Genomic DNA, 22,546 nt, shown 5'->3' on the forward strand with positions numbered 1-22,546 from the left:
AAGTTAAAAAATTGATCTGAAATGAAATATACTTGTAAGAATTGAAGGCTCTTACTCTCAGCTGGAAGAAAATTTCCAATTAAATGATAAGCCCATGTTTGAACTTTAAATGATGGAGTAGAATTGACTTCATGCATTCATTGCACAGTTTATTCATTTTATCTATTTTAACACAATTCAATTGAGCTTAGTTAAAATAATGGAGTGCTAAGCTAACGTACTATTACTGCATACTAAATCAATACACTCTCGTTGTTCGTTAATTCTCTGAGATGAAAATGAATGTGGTAGGCCTACATAAACATTATTTTAAGAAATACAGGAAGCGAATAATATACAGAATAGCCTATCAAGTTTTCTGTGCATAAAGAATCTATTTTAATTTTACCTGTCCTCGATTCACTCAGAAGTTACTGTAATAGCATATAGCATCATGTCCATCTAGAGAAACTACACTTTCCAATGGTGGAATAATAATTACACAAATCGGTTAATTACTTTCTGAGATTACTTCATACAAACACAGAAACATGTTAAATGAATAGCTTTCGTTTGTTGTTGTCCAAGCCCCTTATAGAAGAAGTCATTTGTTTTCGTTTCATTACAGCCCATTTAGGTGGCCAAAATAAAATGCATTGTTATTTTAAAACTCGTTTATATCATTAAATATCAGTCCTATCAACATTTTTCAAAGAATACAACTTATCGGAAATCATTTTTAAAGAAACTTTTGTTATGTAACACATTTCACAAAAATCAATAATAAGTGAGATATTTCGATTTATTTAATTCAGGCCACCTTATAACCCACCTTTTAAATAATGTATTTTGAGTGTCATGTAGCCTAAAATCTAAGTTACAACGAACTTAATTTATATTAAAATCTTCATCGAAATCCGTTCAGCCATTATTGCATGAAAAGGTAACAAACATCCAGACAGACAGACAGACAGACAGACATACAAACAAAAATTTCAAAAAAGACATTTTCGGTTTCAGGATGATTATACATGTTAACACCAATTATTTTTGGAAAATCGAAAATTACCAGAAAAATTTTGGTTACAGATTTATTATTAGTAGGCCTATAGATAACTTGCAGATTCATATCATAACTAGAGCTTGTATTTCTATGTAGGTTCCATTCATAATCTATTCCTCGCCGCGCAGACGTTCATAAAAAAAAGGAAATTAGCGAATCACCATATACGAGGGTCATGGTAACTATATTATATCAGCCAATAACGGTGCAGGAATAGAAATTCACTATATGCGATTGAAGGTCATTGGAATGAGCTTCGCAATGCTACTACCAAATTGGGTCCGGGTACGGGAGGCAATGGGTAAGGGAAATTGAAAGATGCGTGAATAGAAATCATAGTTTTATTATGCACAAAAAGAAACGAAGTACAGTAGTGGCAAAAAAACCGGACCGGCCCTTGTAGCTGATTTCAGAGCCTTGTTCACTCCAGAGCACGATACACTGGTAACTAAGACTTTCGTGGTTCGAATCCTGCCTGAGATTGAATCTTATTTTTGTTCCTTATTCAAATTGATTCCCAATACTTTTCGATTGCTGGTAAAATTCATGTTCTGGGAATAATAAGTTAATTAAGTAGTAAAATATCGCTTTAGTTTCAGAGGGTTATTCTTTGAGATATTTCAAACAAGAAAGTTTGATACAATTTTGTTCGTTTTTGCTTCCTTTGCAAGATAAAAATTGCCTCATATGAAACATGTCATAACGTGTTTTGGGAAAACCATTGATTTAATTTCCAATATGTTCAGTCAATTTAATAGAGCAGTGTATTATGATAATAAGTCATTGGAAGAATTTCAGTTTTATCCTTTAAATGTGCAGAAATTTGATTCGAACAAATGTAACATTGTAATATTCCTTTGTAGAACAAGTTATACAGGGTTTTCAGTTCAAAGTGTGTCATGGCTCGCTGTATGCCGTCATGTGGCTAGTCGATGAGCCTAGAGAATTCAATCTTCCTACACTTCCGCAGAGGTATATTACCTGTGTGTCAGAGAAGTTGCCTAGCAAGTACGGCGTTCATTCTGAAGAGTACTTACTGATACGCATGGTAACGCCGGTAGTGGCAGGAATGTGAACTGTTTGGAAACATGTACTGAGGTGGGTTTTTTCTTACTGTCGGGATATGGGGAGGGGGTTAAGACGATTACTTACGTATTTGTTGACATTAATTTCGACGGTGTACATGGACACGGAACATTTGATTTGAACATTTGCCGATGATAACAAATACTCTGTGTACGACTTGCCCGCGCAAAACACAGTTCGAAAGAAGTTATGGTAGCACACAGACCGTACAGACCGCCATCTGTTGCTAAGACGTTCAAGTTATACCGTACAAGTAAATAAGTAAATAAGTAAGTAAGTAAATAAGTGAGTAAGTAAGTAAATGAGTAAGTAAGTAAATAAATAAATAAATAAATAGGAATGATGTTCACCTATACAATACCAGAAACTGTGACCTTCTTGACTTACCGGAATGTAATTTAATCAAAACAATGAGTATTTTATTATGTCTTTTAAAACTGCAAATAAATTTCCGACGTATATTTTCAATGTGGAAAGTAAGTGTTTTAACACGCTTGTCTCTGGTTGGTTGATCAACAAATCCTTTTATGATATTAATGAGATTTTAAAATAATGTTGTTGAGTGTTTCTGATACAATTTTATTGTCCTTTATGCCTCTGTTGTTTATTTTATAAGCATTATTTGACTCTGTATACTCAATATACATTTACACTCTTCGTTGTACTCAACCGAAATCTACTGTTTTGGTACGAACTTCCTATCTATTTATGGTCATTAGCAATCGTAGGCTTAGAAAATATTTCAGACTAAGAAAATGAACACATGAACAGCTTCTAAACTGTTAAGAGAAAGCACACCGGGAACATTTAGCATGTTTCTACGTCGCTGTGCTAATAGTAATCATTCCGAAGGCGTGTTTAGGGCGATGGTAAATTCATTTGCATTAATTCGTCTAATGACGTAATTTGAACACGGCAACCCAATCGCTTCTAGCATGTTGGTCTATATTATGCATTATATTGCTGAAGATAACCCTGCCGTTACCGTGTACAGCAGAGTTGGTTTACCACTTCGTAGACACGTGTTCTAAGCCCGACTTTGAATGAAATGACGCCGGAGTTAAGACCTCAGAATGAGTTTTGTTTTCGATATTCTGCTGTTTCGATATCCTTCAACCGTTCACTGGAACTCTTATTGTTACTTAACTGTGCTATAGTTTCATAATACTGCATAATAAAATTAAACTATGAAGAAATATTATACATGATATCAGACGGAAAAGGTAACTCAAACACCGGATCATTTGGCCAAAAATTTTGCGGAAAAAGTTTCCCCTTATATAATTTTTTAGTATATTAATTTTGCTACGTTCTATAACTATACAGATGCAATCATAAATTTTTATTAAAATGTTTCTTCATTAAGCAACTTTCAGCTCCTTGACGTTCCGAAATAAAACTTTACAAGAAAACATTTGATGCGAACAAATACTTGGTGTTCATTTCAAAGTGTGTCATGACGTCACTGTTGTGAGTCAGCGATTTGAAGCGAGTTTCAGCTTTTATGTCAGAGAAGTTGCCTATTAATCAAGGCGTTCAATCTGAACTTGAGAACGTTATTTATTTATTTATTTATTTATTTATTTATTTATTTATTTATTTATTTATTTATTTATTTATTTACTTACTTACTTACTTACATACTTACTTACTCACTTACTTACTCACTTTCTTACTTACTTACTTATTTACTTATTTATTTATTTATTTATTTATTTATTTATTTAGCAGGGCAAAGCCCCAATTGCAATAAACAGTACAGATATTTGTTAAAAAAACAAGGAATTGCACACAACATGAAAAAATAGATAAAACAGATACAAATGCAAGATACAAGTGTAAATACAAATTAAAAATTAAAAATGAAAAAAAAAAACAAATAGATACTGCCTAAATAAAAGACACAGATATACCTAGATATAAATGAAAAATACCAAATAAAAATAAATTAAAAAGAGTTAAGTATAGATATCATAGCCAAAAATGTAAAATGTAGCTATAATTGGCAAATTACAGAGTAAATATAATACTATGTTAATAAATTCAATATACAGTATTATATAGTAGGCCTAATAGGCTTAATTTATTTATGTGTCAATATTTGTGAATTATATTTGACAAAATTTAGGGCGTGATAAATATACAGTGATTTTACAGTCATTATTCTTTCATTCACAAATAACGGTCACCAGTGTGCCTTCATTGATGAATTTGTTATAATTGTAATAGCTATTTTTTACATAGGAACCTTATTAATATGAGTACTATTACCCCACCTGCACCTCGCCCTTCTCCCCCTCGCTACAGACGATATACAGTATGTAACAACGCATAGTGGCATTCTGTGGAGCTGTGTAGAGTCGTGAATAGTTTGAAGAATATTGTTGATTTATATTAATATTTTAGGTTCTAAAAAAAGTGAGCTTTTCTGTTATTATTGTATTATTGATGTAATTTTTATTATTGTATTATTTACGTAATTTTAATATATTGTAATATTTATAATAAACTCATCAGTTATTAAATAATTGTGCAAACAGGAGTGTGTAACACGTTTATTTTTTTCCCCCGATTATTCTTCGTTAAATGTCGACGTCTTGTGTTGCTATGCATTCAGTTGCGTTACAGTCCAAGTTCAACATCGGAATTACGATACGAACTTCCTAGCTGCCATTAGAATAGAAATGAAACATTTTCTTGAAAACAAAGTAGTTGTTCACCTCATGATAGTAAGATATAAAAATCATAAAAGAATATGAAAGCTAAATACTATTCTGAGAGATTAGAAACTAATAAAAAGACTGTAAAAAGTTCTGGCAAGTAATAAGAGAAGCAACAGATACAGATACAAATAAAAAAACCGGCAGAAAATTATCATATTGGTGCAAATGTTTAATGAAAATCTTGTCTTCGTTCGTTAAGCGACCCATTATTCACAAAATGAGAAATCAAAACGGAAGAAAACAAATGATGATAGCACATAAAGGCTTGGCCTGCTGAACTTGTAAGACCATAATGCTTAGTTCGGCATAAACGATCGATTTTGCACTGCATTATCTATACTAATAATAAATCTATAACCGAAATTTTTCTGGTCATTTTCGTTTTTCCAAAAATAAGAATTTTACCATAGAGCTCACTGAAACTGAGTTATTTTAAAAGGTGTCACGAAATGGCGTTACAGCGCTCATAATTTACCCATATTCGTGTCCTGTGTTTCTTAAAACAATACATTCAGGGAAAAAAAACCGGACACTTCTATATTTGCTTGTATTTTGTTGCCAATTATTTCCAAAAACCCATTTAAACAAAATAATGTTTCATTTAGCACCTTATACGACAACATTTGAAAAAAAAAACTCTGACGAGAAAATTTACAAAAAATTACAAAGGGCATATAACTATGGCATCATTTGGTCTAACTGTTTTTTTTTCATTTTATGGTACCTTAAATATTAAAAACTCTTTTTAGTAACGGGTATTACCCCCTCTGGCTTGAATAACTGCATCCATACGTCTTGGCATGCTCTCAATTTGGTTAGCAATGTCTTCTTGAGGAATAAGTTCCCATTCTTCGCCAAGTGCTCGCCTCAACTCTTGTAACGATTCTGGTCTCGGTCGTCTATTCTTAACACGCCGTCCCAGCATGTCCCACACGTGTTGAATTGGGTTCATGTCTGGACTCCTTGCTGGCCATGGTAGAACATGGATTCCCACTTCTTGGAGATAATCTCCGACCGCATGGGCAATATGCGGCCGTGCATTATCATGCATTAAAACAAAATTATGGCCTACGAATTGGCCAACTGGCACAACATGATCAGCCAAACATTCATTTATATACCTATCAGCTGTTAGTCTTCCATTTTCAACAAAAACCAACTCTGTACGAGCAACCGTACACACTCCTGCCCAAACCATCACTCCACCACCTCCATACGGCACATTTTCGGAAATGCAACACTGTGAAAATCGTTCTCCCCTCCTTCTTCAAACTCTTTCACGTCCATCAGGTGAGCACAGATTGAAACGGGACTCATCGGTGAACAGAACACAGCTCCACTGTCCATTTCTCCAATCCCTGTGATCATTTGCAAAACACAGTCGTTCAACTCGATGCATCCTGAGGAGTCTGGGACCAGTTGCAGGTCTACTTGATATCAGTCCACTTGCTTTCAACCTCCTTCTAACTGTTTTGGCCGAAATTGGGCGTCCATGCATGTTAACAAATTGCTTGGCTACACTAGTAGCTGACAGGTTGCGCTCCCTAAGAACTCTCAACACCATATATACCTGTGTTCATTTGGATTTGTAGCTCTTGGACGACCCGAACCTGGTCTTCTGGTATATTCTAGGTCTCTCTGTACCGTTTTATGGCATCATGGGTTGTGCTTCTAGCCATATTCATAACATTTGCAATGTAACGTACACTGCGTCCATCATCGTAAAGGGCTACAGCTCGAGCCACATCTTCAGGTCGCATCTTGTTTTAAGACAAATGTTACAACCCCACTTAAACTCAGAAAATGTAAAAATAAAGAAATAACGAATGATAACGATAATGAAGCACAAAATGGTTGAGACAAAATTGTTATAGCTGAGACTCCGAAAGCAAAATTGGAATATTTGGTTGTAATGGTTTGTTTATAAAACAAAAAACAATCAACAATGTATACACGTCTCCATAACAACAGATGGCTATTATAATATTATATGAGAAGATAATGTTTTGCAAAATACCAGCAAATATTGAAGTGTCCGGTTTTTTTTGTACCTGAGTGTATTTATGTAGGGTATCTCATTTTTATTTGCATAAACAATGATATACAACCGAGGGAGTTGACTCAGACGGTAGCGTTTGAGACACGCATTGGAGGTCCCGGATACAAACCCCGTGGCCGACCAATCTGACTGAGGTTTTTCATGATTAGTCATAAAGGAAAATCCCGGATTGGAAAGATGCATGCCATGAGTCATCACCACCTCAATTAGACTACCAATACCAAAAACATTATTCAAAGTCTATAATCAGTTACATGAACACAAGCCATCTACAACACACAATAGAAACAGGAACTCAACAAGAGTAAAAACGCCCTACTCATATACCCACACATTCTAAACACGCGACATGACCACAGATGTTAAGGCGTGAATAAAATAAACTTAACGGAAAAAACAGACCAACAGATCAACTATTGACCAGATATTTTGTATTCGACAGATAATGGAGGAAAAAATGGGAGTATAAGGGTACAATGCATCAGTTATTCATAGATTTCAAAAAGGCATATGACTCGGTTAAGAGAGAAGTTTTATATGATATTTTTATGGAATTTGGTATTCCCAAGAAACTAGTTCGATTAATTAAAATGTGTCTCAGTGAAACATACAGCAGAGTTCGTATAGGTCAGTTCCTGTCAGATACGTTTCCAATTCACTGTGGGCTGAAGCAAGGAGATGCACTATCTCCTTTACTTTTTAACTTTGCTCTAGAGTATGCCATTAGGAAAGTCCAGGATAACAGAGAGGGTTTGGAATTGAACGGGTTACATCAGCTGCTTGTCTATGCGGATGACGTGAATATGTTAGGAGAAAATCCACAAACGATTAGGGAAAACACGGAAATTTTACTGGAAGCAAGTAAAGCGATAGGTTTGGAAGTAAATCCCGAAAAGACAAAGTATATGATTATGTCTCGTGACCAGAATATTGTACGAAATGGAAATATAAAAATTGGAAATTTATCTTTTGAATAAGTGGAGAAATTCAAATATCTGGGAGCAACAGTAACAAATATAAATGACACTCGGGAAGAAATTAAACACAGAATAAATATGGGAAATGCCTGTTATTATTCGGTTGAGAAACTTTTATCATCCAATCTGCTGTCAAAAAATCTGAGTTAGAATTTATAAAACAGTTATATTACCGGTTGTTCTTTATGGTTGTGAAACTTGGACTCTCACTTTGAGAGGAACAGAGATTAAGAGTGTTTGAGAATAAGGTGCTTAGGAAAATATTTGGGGCTAAGAGAGATGAAGTTACAGGAGAATGGAGAAAGCTACACAACACAGAACTGCACGCATTGTATTCTTCACCTGACATAATTAGGAACTTTAAATCCAGACGTTTGAGATGGGCAGGGCATGTAGCACGTATGGGTGAATCCAGAAATGCATATAGAGTGTTAGTTGGGAGGCCGGAGGGAAGAAGACCTTTAGGGAGGCCGAGACGTAGATGGGAAGATAATATTAAAATGGATTTGAGGGAGGTGAGATATGATGATAGAGAATGGATTAATCTTGCTCAGGATAGGGACCAATGGCGGGCTTAAGTGAGGGCGGCAATGAACCTCCGGGTTCCTTAAAAGCCAGTAAGTAAGTAACGAAAAAAAAAAAAAAGATGCACAGTAAGGTTAACATACAAATTATCTTCATACACAACCAACTCTATTAATTTGGAGTGATTTATTAAAGGATGCATTCAAGACTAATTTATAAAAATGTTAAACGATTTATCCTTGCACCAAAAACGGATGTTCTCTGAACCAAATGATCATATTTTAATTATTTACACGTGATAACAATTAAGAAACATGTTAAAGGAATTATTGCACCAAATGAGTGGTCTCTGGACCAAAATGATCGCATTTTAATTATTTAAATATAATTTAAATTAAGTAACATATTAAACGATTTATCCTTCTATCAAACACGAATGTTCCCTGGAAGTTCTATTTTAATTATGTAATTACTTTATACTTATTCCTAACAAGTGCAGCGGAGCGCACGGGTACGGCTAGTAAAAAATAAAAAAAAACAATGTTTAATAAACGGTAAAAAAAAATAAATATTACAGGACTTTTCCGATTTACAAGAAAATAAACTTATCATTAGCTACAGGAATATAACCATTTAAACTTTGTGCCTTCTTCAGGCCCACTGTGTATATGTAATTTACGAGATTAACCCTGACTGTATATACCTAACTCACGCAGAACCACAGGTTAGGAAGCGCTGAAAACCTATTAGTCGTAGAATTAGATGAGTGTAATGATTTCAAGAATGGTTCCATTGAGGTTCAGTGCATTTTCTGATAACTTACGAACGCGTTGATGAAAGTGTGGTGTTATGAACTCAGTGATGAGTTGCGGAATCTGCTCGTACAGAGTCTGGTGTCTGTCTTATTCTCCTCTCTTCTCTGTTCCTGACGTTCAGGCCACCCTGTCGAGCTATTCTTCAGAGACGTTCTGAGCACTGGCGTGTTGAGTGCATCTGCATAAGAAGATTTGCATCATGTTGTTCGTGGCAAACCAAATTTCCCAGCACAGCATCTCTTTCCTTCGTCTGTATTTGCGTTAGACGTAGAGGTGTAAAGGTGTACATGCTAAGAAAGATTCCGTCTTATTTTAAGCTCTGCAAGAGTATAAATTATCGTTTGTCTATGTCAGAGAATAGAGCTCAAAACCTATATCGTACAAGTAATTTTATGAACTATTTCGTTTATACAGGGTGATTCACGAGGATTTACCGTCACTTACGGAGCTTATTTCCGAAGACATTCTGAGCAAAGACATTCAAACATAACCGTAAGAAATCCACATACGCATCCCATCTAATAGATACTGGACATGAATTAGGCCCAACACATAAAACTTTAAAAATATTAAAATCAGGAATAGACTCTAAATTGATAAATTCTGCAGAGGAATATTATATTGCAAAACAGATTCAAATAGAGAACAGCATTCTTAATGAAAATTTGACTCAAATCCGGAATCCCCTGTACAACCTCTAACCCCATCACTACGCAATATCCTTCCGCGTTAGTTGTTTACACGAACACACACTTCCCCCGCGTCATACTAGCTACAGTTCCAACAGCAGCAGGTCGTCTCACGTCTACGTAAGTACGTCCATAATTTAGTCTTCCAATTAGTTTTTCAAATTCTTCAAAATTTTGATTTATTTATTATTTAATTACAGTTAACTACTTCAAACATAGGATGTTTTATAGTGATCTATACAGTTGCCACGTTTAAACGACGTGAGTACTTTAAATTATCCAATCCGATTACACTTTCACATTTGATAATTCCTATTTCTATTTCGTATTTATTTATATATTTCAGACATAATTCATCACTCATTGGACTCTACTGAACAAGAGTTCCACAGAATATTATGAAGTTTAATTACAACACTACGTGGTTTTAACATGATTTTAATTTTATGACCTGTAATATTACATTTTAATTATGGAGATGTTTTGTACATCATTAATCTTAAACAGTTTATCTACCACCAATGTAATGGCTACACTATTTGATATTGAGATATTGTATAATTGTGCCTGAAGATGCCTGAATGGGCGAAACCTTTGCAACTTGTAATTCATGTATATAAAAATTAATGACCATATAATATGTCATTATTTTACATTGATTTGTCATTTGACTGAGTAACAAATATTATATTGTGTATATCTGCCTCTTGTTCTGTTTCCTGTGAGGGTGCGTTCGTGTGGTATAGTGTAGAGTCAAAGAGTGTGTGTTCTGAAATTGAATTGTGTGTTGACTCTACACTATACCACACGAACGCACCTTCACAGGAAACAGAACAAGAGGCGCCAAGACCAACAACGACCAGTTCTGAGGATGACCCATAAATAGGTCCAAACATGTAAACAAGGTACGTTAGAATTTAACACAAGAAAGTCTTATCATACATATTCCGAAGTGATACAGTGTTAAAAGTTGTGTAATCAAGATGCATAATTTGAATTTGTTAGTAAAATACCCCTTTTCTTTAGTTTTAAGAGTAGAAAAAATATTGCAAATAGAGAATGAACTATTCAGAAGTGTCATTTCATTTCTTTCATTGGCTAGTGTTCTGAAGATAAAAATATGTTTTTAATCGCTTTGCACAGATTTTATTTTTCAATTTTTAACTAAAAATGACAATTCTTACGCACTTATTACAAAAAATTGTTACAAATCATACGACTTTAGGAACTTGATTCTTTACAGTTTAATTATCCATCCTAAAGTACAGTCTTAAAGAATCTACAAGAGTGGCGTGACTTGTAACAATTATTGTTGTGATAAATGCCGTAAGAAAATGTAAGTTTGTAGATAAAAATCGAAAAAAAAATCTGTACGAAGCAACTATGGAATTCAAAACACATTTTTTGCTTCAGAATACAAGCTAATTAAAGAAATGATACTCCTGAATACTTAATTCTTTATCTGTAATATTCTTTTACCCTTAAAACTCGAGAATAATGGTATTTTACAAACAATTTCAAATTAGTGTAATTCTGGAAGTATTGTGATTAGGACAAAAGTTTATATGGCATTTTTTGCTCAGAATGTCTTCAGGAAGAAGCTCCGTAAGGGGCAGAAAATCCTTGTGAACCACCCTGTATATTTACAAACAATTGTTCACCTCTTTTATGATTGCCCTCTTCATAACAAAAAGAGATGAATAACTGTTTTCAGAACATGGTAGGAGTTATAGTAGGAGGAAGAAGAATAAATTGCATAAAATTTACTGATAAAAAAGAAATTGAAGTCTTATATTAACTTTATACTTAAATTCTTAGCTATACTTAAACTATAACAAAAATAACAAAATACTAGTTCCCTTCTCTAAACAAAATATAGGTAATTTAATGGCAATGGTAAAAATCATTTACAAGCTAAATATATTACCTTATCATATCGAAACTATGGTATTTATACCGCGTTTTTAACATGAGGAGTTGATACTAAAGGACATGCTACTGGAGCTAAATGACAGCTATGAGTAGCATAGAATGAAGATAAATGCAAGTTATAGGAAGACAAATAAAGAAAGTAAACGTGCGAATTCGAAATGAGGCAGTAGAACAAGTGAACAGCTTCAAATATTTGCGGTATACTATAAGTAGTAACATGAGTTGCTACAAAGAAGTGGAAAGGATGATAGCAATTCAGAAGGAAGCTTTAAACAAAAGGAGCATCTTCTGCGGACCTCTGTAAAAACACTACGGAAGAGAATAGTGGAATGTGACTTTGTATGGTGCAGAAGCATTGGACATAGGAAGCAATTAATGATGACTAGAAACATTTGAAATGTAGATATGGCCCCTGATGACATATAACAGATTGATCAGTCTTGCGGACTTTGAAGAAAACAACTTAATCAATTTCACTATGCTGCTATCTAGCGACTGCAAAAGAAGTCTCGTTACAGCCTTCATGGAATTGCATAGATTAATAGCTTGCAACTGTACTTCCATCTAGGGGTCGTTACCAAAAAATGCCTATTCGACAGTGGAAGCTCTGGTGATTTTTCTTCCATCTAGGGACAGTGGAGGCCGTGGTGGTTGTTCTCTTTTATGTAGCAATGGTCAAGCTGGTATACTAAGCTTATATGTAATCAGGGATAAGGCGACGAATGGAGTGTGTGAAATGGACAGACAAAATAAGTAGTGTTGTGGGATTTAATAGATTAATCGATTAATCGATGAATTTCTGTTGTAAGATTATCGATCAAAAATATTTAATGGAATAATGGAGTCGATTGAAATTAATCGGTTGTAGTTGATATTAATTATTATTTTGTTAATACAAACTCATATTAAAAATTCCGACAATATTTCTCTCTCGGAAATTGCTTACTTAGAAGCACAATAGCACTGTTATTTTCTAACTGTAAACCAGGTAACGTAGGAAAAATCTTTGCACAAACACTTCAGAAAGAGATAGAGATATGAGGATAGTGACCTAGTCTACCTCTATTGAAAGTTGAAACACAATGCGAAACCCTTATGAAGTTTTATGGTTTTCCAAGAAACTTCCACCTTGTTGTCAGCTCATCTTCCTATCATATGAAATACATACTTTTCTGGGATTCGTCCCCCTCATCCCTTATAAAATAGTCATGTCTACACTGTGTGCAAGTGAGAGCGTAACTACCTTCTTCCCTTTATAAAATTTGGTAATTCGATTACAATAGGGGCCAGTCTTCTGTTTCGACCGCTGTACTTTTGCAGGAGTTGCAGTTTCTGTACTGAGGTTGTATATGACGGTTGTGTGTTTAGTTTGATAAAGAAAAAGAAATCAGTTTTCTGTGATTTGTCAAAAATGTACTGTAAACTCCATATGAGAATTTTAGAGGTAAAGTCGGTAAAATGTTTGGATTTAAATTGAACGATCGTGGAGAAGTGCTTGACAGAAAAGTTTTTTCGTGTTTAGTGATGCAGGAAACATTGTTCCTGAACGTAGAGCGGCACTTAATTCGGAGCATGTGAATGCACTCAGAAAAGTATGAACGAATCATTTTAAAAGTGACTTACCTATTAAACTTCATAGAAGTTGAATGTTTTTATTTTTCAGGAGTTGACTAAACTGTTTCCAAAGCTATTATAATCCTTTCGATATTACCCAGCATGCAGTGAAACAGTTCATGCGCCATTATAAATTTAATTGCGTATAAAATAGTAAAAGTAATTTTTATTAAGCGCATTTAATGTATTTTATTTATGTTCTAGTGTTCCCGTCCCATTCGGCACATAATCCCAATAAATACCACGTACATGCAGAATTTATCAGTAGCCTAATCTCAGATTCTCCCGCGGTATTACGTATGATAATTTTAATCTTATTTACATCAAAACAAAATAGCAACGGCAATAATGCAGGCTCATTCTGCATGATAGAGCTTATGTATACCAAATCCCTATAATTTTCAGATCTTCCGACGCAATGCGTATGTCCAGTGGCGGTGCGTCAATAAGAGCACAAGAGCACGTGAACACCTTGTTTTCATTAATCCACGACTAGTTTTATTATTTGATACCGTATTGACGTAGTGGGGATGTATAATATCAGAATCGAGTATTTTAAACTTCCCGCATTTTGCATAAACTTCTTATGTAAACTTGGCAACATCCGTTCACGTACAAGCCGTGCTATTTTCGAGTTGGTTATAGGAATTTCACGCATGCGCGGGAGAAAATTGTCTTTAGCTGGCCGCTTATGACTCGTCAAGAGCACAAAGCATTAAGTGAACATGATGAGTATCTATCCTACAGATGTCAGGTCCATCGATGCCTATCGTTCACGTGCTATATCTCGAGGAGGAAATTTAATAGCCTGTAGATGTCAGCATCTGACTGTAGGAACGTTTACTTACGTATACAGTGCTGCTACGAGAGTGTAGTTTGTGAATTACTATATTTCAGTGTCGGCATAATAGCATAGTTTGGATTTCAAACACGTGCTGGCTGAATGTGGCAGTGGTGTGAATTTAAGTATCTTTATGGCAGTGTATAATATTTAAGAATAATATTTACTGGCATGTAATTATAGTAATCTATGCGAGTGGGATTACAGTACTGGTATAGGCTATAGTGTATCAGTGTGATGTGAATCAAAATATACAGGGACATCACTTTATTTTTACCAACATTTTTAACATTAACCTGGCTATACTCGGGAACACTGTTACCCCGTTCCATTACAGGAGTTTGGTGTTACTAGTGCAATATGTAAACAAATCATTTTACTAGTTATAGGAGGAGAGAAAAATAGTGTATCCATTATGTTACGGGGAAATACATTATTAGGATTTTCAATTTGATCATTACTTTTACGGTATTTTACCAAAATACAGTAGAGTAGTATCATTTTTTTCCAAAAACTCAACTCCTCAGGCGGTTTTATTCATTTTAAATGGCTACTTTATTCAGCATATTACCGTACTTTCGGTAACTCTAATCTTCAGTTCTGCTCAGTCCACACAAATAAAGTTATTCAGTTATGCTACACACCATACCTGTGCGAAATAAGCAGGGGAGGATATTTACGGAGATCGCGAAAATCACGACATAATAGATATACAATAGATTTTTACTAATCTTTACGAATTAAGTGATTCTGATTAATAATATGCGGATAAAACAATCACGACAAATTGCGAAATAGAGTTCTAATAGCGAAATATGAACACATTCGCGAATTATTATTATTATGTCGTTTTATAGCGAATTTCATATTCTGAGTTCTTTTTTCGGGCATTTTTTTCATTAGAATTTGTTGCCCATTCAAGTAGGCTACATTACATGGTATTCCAGTTGTTCTAATTACATTAGTGAACTCAAAAGACTGAGAATTCAACATTTAGCTAATAATTTGAAGTATTATTTGAGGGCTGCAAGTTTTCTTTCCGTTTTTAATGAATGTGTGTTAAATACAGTCTCAATCCAACAAATATTGTCTATTGGCCATAGCGCACCTTTACCAGAATCCAATGAATCTTTAATGTTAATTATTTGGAAATTAATATTCATACTGAGTTAATACTCCAATTTCAAAATAGTTGTACTTTGCAAAATTTCCATTAATATCCAACAAGAGTACAAATAAATCTTCAACAATCTCCCCCGACACCAATATTAAAAAACACAAATGATAAAATTAATCTCCATAAATACCTGCCCCTGGAAATAAGCTTCAATAATATAGGCTCTCCATTCTATGGAAAACGCAACCATATTTCTGAAACACACTATACTCTGTACTAGTTACTTCACTGCTAGCAGATTTCGTTTGCTACAGCGGCCGTACGTTTGTGTGGCTGACGGGAGCAAGAACATTAGTGAAAGGGGCGGGAGTCAAGTACATTCAGAAACGCAGGTACAATAAAAATGCAAGTAAAAATAAAGTGATGTCCATGTATTACTGAACACACGCGTTTGTAAATAACGAGTCCGTGGTATGTATTCATTTTTAACAAACGTAAACCATAAACTCTGTTCAAGTAATTTTGAACAGTAAAGAACTGAATAATTTCAAGAGAAAAATTGTTCCGGGGCCGGGTATCGATCCCGGGACCTCTCGTTGAACGTACCAGCGCTCTACCACTGAACTACCCGGGAACTCCACCCGACACCGTCTCAACTTTTCCCTTTATATCCACACAACTCGCGTGGACTGACGAAACGCCAGAGACCCACATCGAGTGCACACAATCTCTGTGTGACTTAGAATTGTGGTTTTCTGTTAACAAACACAGTAACGTATATATTATGCAAATGCAATCTTTCAGGTGAAGCTCCCTGTAAAGCAGATTTGAATAATTTCAAGAGAAAAATTGTTCCGGGGCCCGGTATCGATCCCGGGACCTCTGGTTGAACGTACCAGCGCTCTACCACTGAGCTACCCGGGAACTCCACCCGACACCGTCTCAACTTTTCCCTTTATATCCACACAACTCGCGTGGGCTGACGAAACGCCAGAGACCCACAACGAGTGCACACAATCTCTGTGTGACTTGGAATTGTGGTTTTCTGTTAACGTACACAGTAACGTATATATTATGCAAATCTAGTCTTTCAGGTGAAGCTCCCTGTAAAGCAGATTTGAATAATTTCAAGGGAAAAATTGTTCCGGGGCCGGAACAATTTTTCCCTTGAAATTATTCAAATATGCTTTACAGGGAGCTTCACCTGAAAGACTAGATTTGCATAAAAAGACTGAGTTTCATTATTATTATTATTATTATTATTATTATTATTATTATTATTATTATTGGTGGTGGTGGTGGTAGTTGTTGTTTTGAATTTATATACGATTTTTTTTCGATAGTGAAACATTGGAATCATGACATTTCATATTAGACTAAACGTACGATTTCAAATTCTCTTCGATTTTGGAACCACAAAATTGTGAACACAAATAATATTTTATCACGAGCCGCCACTGCGTATGTGTGCTAATAACGAACGGGAATCAGAGAGTTTGCGCATTATTTTCATTAGTTTCGTTCCCATGGTCTTGAATGGAACTACGCCGAGGTAGGAACGACGGCAACGAGACGAGACGAGACGAGATCCGACGAAGTGACAAGTGGGTAGATCCGACCTCCCCCCTCCTTTAGTTTTCCCAACCCCCGTCAGATTGCGGTTCTCTCAGAGAGCACTCCATTGCCCTAATCAGGAGACGACATCACTCGACAGGAAATGAGGTTTTGAAAACGATCGATAGTGTTCTTACGGAGTTGTGCAAAGATTACGGATGTTGATTGCTATACGTTCACAAAAGACGACAAAAGATTCTCTTGTGTAATATTGGTTTTTCAAATTTAGCCACTAGGCATCGTCTCAAAATAAAAAGATAAGTTACTACAAAGACTTCGAGGGGTGTGGAAGAAGGATGCTTGAACAGAAAAGAACATTCCGAAACGAAAGAAAATTGAGGACAGAAAAAAACACACACTTTAAGCTGAATCAAAAGCAGGAAATTAAAAACTCATTTCTCAAAGCGAAGTGGTAAAAAAATGGCTTCAGTGCGTTCAACAATGCAGATTACGTCATTAGAAACAGCTGGCTTCATAGCCAATAATGGAGAAACTCCTTCCAGGAGTGACAACAGAGAAAAGACGTCGCGAACCAAGATATTAATTGCATTTCAACACAATATATAAAGGGATCATAGACTCACCAAGGTTCGAAAGTCATTTGTCATATGCTTCAACACTAGAGCGCTCCACGTGGCAGTTTCATAAATTAGTTCTCGCGTGCCAGGTTGTTCTTTGCTAACTGTGAAGTCGTTAAAATTAGAGGGGAAAGTGCTGGTTGTTCTTTCCCTGGATGGGGAAGAATACCGACCGGTCCCTGAGGTTTTATCTGTTCTCTGCAAGGTGTCGGGAGCGTTCATAAATTACCTCTAAGGAGGAGATGACGTCATCGCATCACTGTGATTATTGTACGTCTCGCTGCATCTTTCTCTTTACACCATATTTGCAGCTCAAGGTATACTTCGCACGAAAACATGACGACCTTACCTCATCCCCTTCACCAGTTAACTGCAGGCACGCGCAAGGGATAAACCCTTAGCCGAGTTGCCAATTCTTGAAGTCATTGTGATTTGCGAACGTTTTTCAAACTGTGTTCCGTGAAACCGCGATTTTCAGAAAGACTATATTATCTTTGTAAATATATCTTAATTTTTAATTACTAAAACAAAATTGGTATAAAAATGAACAAACTTATTTTAAAAACACTTTATATTTATATTTTCACTAACATATTTTGCCTAAATAAACAAAAAAAATGCAGACTTCTATAATAAGTGTTAAATTGTCATGTTTTTGAAGTTCCAGAATTTTATACTTAATTAAGAATGTTGCGCTGGTAAAATTTTCTGAAACTGTGATCATTGAATAGTTATAGAATTTATAGTACAAAAGAGTAAAGTTAGATTTTATCAGCTTCGCCTTGGGTGATAATTTCCACGAACGCATAAAATCTGTTTACTCTAGTATGCTATACAATATTTTATTCATTACTGGCATGTAAATTTAATTTTAAATTGTAGGGCTTTTCTTTGTACTGGGTTGTTCGCGAAGAAGTTCATATATATTCATTTTACTATTGCTAATATGTTGGTTGTCATGTAGATTGATTTAAAAACATTTAATTCACTGCTGTAAGTTAGAAAACTTTTAAGCACTGCTGTGAATAATGTCATTATTTAGGTTGCTAAGGACGGTGTTGCTGTTGGCGATATCTCTTTCGCGTACTGTTCACATACTGTTCGGCGAAGTAAATCACGTATAAAAATCGTCTATCTTACCGAATTCTGTTTAAATTTGTTTATTTTCTCTTTAGTTGGTGAACCGTAATTCTTAATTTCTATGCCCATTTATCCAACTCCGCCGGTTGCGTCCGATGTTAAGTGATTAAGATTTATACTTATTAAACTGCCTGAACTTTCGATTACTTTATGGATAGAATTTCTAACGTTAGGCACAATTTTAACACTTTGTTTTCTTAGCTACGCTTCTCTGCAAATAAGATATTCTGTTCTTCGACGGTGTTATTTGTTCTTGTCGTGATGGTCCTGGATCTTCAGGTGTATCAGGAGGCCTGGCTGCGGATCATCTGCTCCAACACTCATTAATCATGGCCGGAATAAATTAGACATATTGAAGCGCACAACGGTATAAAACAACACGTCGACAAAGACACTGAGAACGGGTGAAAGCCATCAGGTAGAGGCAATGACTGTTAGATTTGGCAATGCTGGGCTCTATTGTATTTCTGTCACGCGGCTAGGGGTTGAGTAGAGGATGGGGGTTTATGAGGGATTACCAATTCCAAGAAGAGAGGCCGTCATGTTTCCGAGCCAAGTATACAGGTCGTAATGCGAGTGTTTCTCCAAGATGCTGGAAACACTTCAGAACATCTGAAGCGGGCCTTTTATATCTGCACGTGAACGTCTCATAAAAGGAATTTTGTTTAAGCAGAGGGAATCGTAGCATAGCAATGTTCTGGATGTCTAATTTATAAAAGGTTTTGCATGGGAGACGTAGAAACGAGAGATGAAAAATTGCAGTCGCTGTTAAACAGGTTGCCTAGTGATATGGTGTTCGCTGCCTTGTTTCGATTTATTGTACTCAGGTCCAAATACACTAATAATAATAATAATAATAATAATAATAATAATAATAATAATAATAATAATAATAATTGCTTGTCTATACTGATGACGTGAATGTGTTAGGAGAAAATCCACAAACGATTAGGGAAAACACGGGAATTTTACTGGAAGCAAGTAAAGAGATAGGTTTGGAAGTAAATCCCGAAAAGACAAAGTATATGATTATGTCTCGTGACGAGAATATTGTATGAAATGGAAATATAAAAATTGGAAACTTGTCTTTTGAATAGGTGGAGAAGTTCAAATATCTTGGAGCAACAGTAACAAATATAAATGATACTCGGGAGGAAATTAAACGCAGAATAAATATGGGAAATGCCTGTTATTATTCGGTTGAGAAGCTTTTATCTTCCAGTCTGCTGCCAAAAAATCTGAAAGTTAGAATTTATAAAACAGTTATATTACCGGTTGTTCTTTATGGTTGTGAAACTTGGACTCTCACTTTGAGAGAGGAATACAGGTTAAGGGTGTTTGAGAATAAGGTTCTTAGGAAAATATTTGGGGCTAAGAGGGATGAAGTTACAGGAGAATGGAGAAAGTTACACAACACAGAACTGCACGCATTGTATTCTTCACCTGACATAATTAGGAACATTAATTCCAGACGTTTGAGATGGGCAGGGCATGTAGCACGTATGGGCGAATCCAGAAATGCATATAGAGTGTTAGTTGGGAGGCCGAGACGTAGATGGGAAGATAATATTAAAATAGATTTGAGGGAGGTGAGGTATGATGATGTATGTATTTATTTACACTGCAAGTGGGCAAGCACCCGGTGGCAGTGGTATATACAATATTAACAATACACAATAAAATTTACAATACACAATACAATTTTACAACACATATACAATTTTACACACAATACAATAATAATACACAATACAATTTAACACAATAATAATAAAACATAAAATAAAATACCTAATTTTACAATACAACCTACATAATTATCTATAGGTCCTACATAAGTTTCAATAGTCTTTCACTTTACTCTCATCTCATTCCCTATAGTGGCACTATGACGCATTTCACTGACACTTTAGCACACATTTCACTGACACTCTGTAACACATTTCACTGACACTATAGAACACATTTCATTGACGCTATAAATTATCACTGATCGGAACTGTTCACTGCACTGTAAAACCATAACTTCACTGACTCACCTCGCTTCACTGATACAACAGTTCAAATAAGTCAAATAATTACATCCTTATGCATACTTATAAACAGAACTACATTTAAACTAAACATTTCTAGTCTAAGGCCCTCTTACACACTAGTTTTAAATAATTTACAATTCAAACCAAGGAAGTAAACTCGTCAGCCTAGATAAATACATGTCACCTTAAAAAAATTAAATGTTGAATGTCACCTTAATTTTAATTTTCACTTTGTATACAACTTTTTAAATTATTCTTGAATCTGCTTAAGGAAGGACAGTCCTCAAAGACCGCTGCAGGTAGGTCATTCCAATCATTTATAGTTCTATTTAAAAATGAGAATTTACCTACATTCGTTTTCTGTTTCCTACATTTGATTTTAAAATCATGATCGTTCCTACCATAGTACGTTGGCTTTTCTAACCGAGCCGTTATGTCTACCCATGCTTTCTGACCTAGATGTACTCTATACAATGATGTTATTCTAGTGATGTTATTCTAGTTATGATAGAGAATGGATTAATTTTGCTCAGGATAGGGACCGATGGCGGGCAAATATGAGGGCGGCAATGAACCTCCGGGTTCCTTAAAAGCCAGTAAGTAAGTATATACTGTTATTAATTAAGAAAATGATCTATTTATATTTATTACAATGCTTTATCTTATAGGTTACACGCATTAGTTAAATACAATAAAAATTAGTACCATATAATGCTAGTAACACTTAAAAAAAGAAGCTAGTATAATGCCTGTTTCATACTAAAAAAAAAGAAACTACAGATTGTGCCAAAAAAGGTAGTTAGTTGTACGTACCACGGTACAGATGACTTAAAATTGTACCAGATCCGTACAATTGTACCAAAAGTGGCAACACTGCAAATATCCATGTTTTAGACCCAATTCGATCTCTCGAATACAGCTTGCATGCAGCGCTGAAGCTTCTCGCCTTATCCGCGTCTTGCAGAACGCATTCCAATTATGTACACACGTTTGTGCCACGAAGTAATTGTCGTCCAGTTCTGTTAAACGCTTTAGTCGGTTCGTTGCGATTATTTGCACGCTAGCAGAATCAGGACTTAAAGTTATTAATTTAACACGGTTAAACCTTGATATCGCCGGGAGCGAGACAGGTAAAGGCGGACGTGTTTTGTGTGCGTCGAAGCCCCCGAGCGGGGTGGGGTCATTCATTCAAACTAATCGGTCCACCCCGAACAATACTCCGAGCCAGCTACGGCAACGTTAAAAGCTTTTTGCTTTGTTTAATGTTCTTTGTTTTGTGTGCGTGTATAATGAACGGACTGAAATTGTATTTACGTGTATTCATCTGCGCTGTAGGAAGGTAAGTGGTCAAACTCCCATTTCAAAGCACGCTGGATTATTTTATGCATTTATGTCCAGTTCACAGCAACAGTTCTTGACAGAATACATTAATGGTTAATTTCAATTTTAAAAAAAGAAGAGCTAATACCTTGGAACACGAAACGAGCCTAAAGAAATAAATGTACTGCATGAAATTAAAGAAGACGTATCGCTAGTCCTATTTGCTTTGCTTGTTAGAGACTTCGGGCTATATTCATAGACATTCTTAGCGCGGGCTTCCGGTAGATGATCAGTGAACTAACGTGTTTCGTATTCATAAACCAGTGTTAGCGATAGTAGAAGATATGAATCCTGTACAAGTAATCAGTCGATAGCCGGGGCTAGTTTAGCACTCTCGTAGCGCGGGCTAGCGAAATTTCTATACATAGCACCCTCCGT

The 22,546-nt window shown here is 35.4% G+C and overlaps 1 protein-coding gene across 4 annotated transcripts in view; it reads left to right on the forward strand.

Moving 5' to 3' along the window:
* The window catches only part of LOC138696913 (uncharacterized), a 2,004,918-nt gene that overhangs the window by 1,117,364 nt on the left and 865,008 nt on the right, over positions 1-22,546 (forward strand). The gene's annotated exons all lie outside the window — the stretch shown is intronic.

Source organism: Periplaneta americana, chromosome 3 (genome assembly GCF_040183065.1).
Source record: "Periplaneta americana isolate PAMFEO1 chromosome 3, P.americana_PAMFEO1_priV1, whole genome shotgun sequence".
NCBI classification, from domain to species: Eukaryota; Metazoa; Arthropoda; class Insecta; order Blattodea; family Blattidae; genus Periplaneta; species Periplaneta americana.